Source organism: Leptonychotes weddellii, unplaced genomic scaffold (assembly GCF_054177405.1).
Source record: "Leptonychotes weddellii isolate Sample4059 unplaced genomic scaffold, ASM5417740v2 HiC_scaffold_33702, whole genome shotgun sequence".
Classification (NCBI taxonomy): Eukaryota; Metazoa; Chordata; class Mammalia; order Carnivora; family Phocidae; genus Leptonychotes; species Leptonychotes weddellii.
In genome coordinates, this window is record NW_027936383.1 from 1 (window position 1) to 1,293 (window position 1,293).

Consider the following 1,293-nt stretch of genomic DNA (forward strand, 5'->3'; position numbering starts at 1 on the left):
CGCAGGAGCCTAGTCGGCCACCGTGCGTCCGCGCCGCGCTCGGCCCGTCTGCGCCGCTCCCTAGGGCTCTGGACGTGCCTGGAGCCTCTGTTCCACACCGCCCGTCCGCCTCCTGCTCAAACGAAGCCGATGCTCCGAACCGGCCGGGACCCGTGTCTGGCCGCCGCTGGGGAGCGCCGCTGGGGAAGCCGTCTGGGGAGCGGCGCCATCGGTGCATGGGTGGTTCAGTGGTAGAATTCTCGCCTGCCACGCGGGAGGCCCGGGTTCGATTCCCGGCCCATGCAGCGCGCCGTCCCCTTTTGGCCGGCCCTGCAGCCCCAACGCGCCCCCCGGCTTCCTCTCGCCCACGCTCAAGGCGCCTGGCCTAAACCAGCTCCGCTCCGGACCAGGCCGGAGCCCGCCCCTGCCCTGCCGCCCGTTCCCTTCCTCTCCGTCTCTCTCGCCCAGGGGACCAAACTCCACCCAGCGCCCGAGGCCCCTGGCCCGCCCGCACGCCTCCCTTGCCCCTTTTCTCTTCAGGACCCTGAGCACCCCGCTTCGCTCACCCGCTTCCCTTCCAGCGAGGCTTCCCCGCACCACCACACACCCGCACGGCGCCGCGCCAAGCCGCGCCGCGCCGCACCAGAGCCCACGGGGCCGCGCCCCACCTCCACGCCTTTCATCACGGTTCCTCCCTCCCTGTCTCACTCTACCCACACTGCCAGAATCCTCCTCTCTTTGCACAACCAGGGGCAACCAAGTTGCCACCCCTAGCCCTGATCCGTCCCATTCTCCTCCAGGGACCCTCACAAACTCACCCGGGTGCACCAGGAAGACCAGATGCATGGCACCACATCCTCCCGACGCGCGCCCTATAGTCTCTTGAGGCCCCGCTTGGCCGCAGTAGCCTTCAAACTCCGCCGCTCCTGCAACGCTAGGACCCCCGCCAACACCAGGTCCACCACCGCCCGCGCCAGCACTAGCTCCGGCAGCACCAATCTCCCCCGACGCCGCCACCACCACCACAAGTCCTCCATCACCACACCGCGTCGGGCACCAGCGCCCATAGCAGTGAAGTTCTCCACCATCAGTACCACCCACCCCACCACCAAGTCCACCACCACCACCACCACCATCACCAGCAGGACCAAGTCCGCCACCAGCGCACCAGCTTGGACATCATTGCCAACGGTACCGAAGTCCTCCACGATCACCACCCCCACCACCACCTCCACCACCGCGACCAGCTCCACCACCACCAGCTCCACCACCTCCACCAACTCCACCACCACCACCACCACCAGCTCCACCACC

The 1,293-nt window shown here is 68.5% G+C and overlaps 1 non-coding gene across 1 annotated transcript; it reads left to right on the top strand.

Moving 5' to 3' along the window:
- The first annotated feature begins 213 nt into the window (after positions 1-213).
- On the top strand, positions 214-284 carry TRNAG-GCC (transfer RNA glycine (anticodon GCC)). The gene has a single exon. It is a non-coding gene; the product is annotated as a tRNA-Gly (tRNA).
- Positions 285-1,293: the final 1,009 nt, after the last annotated feature.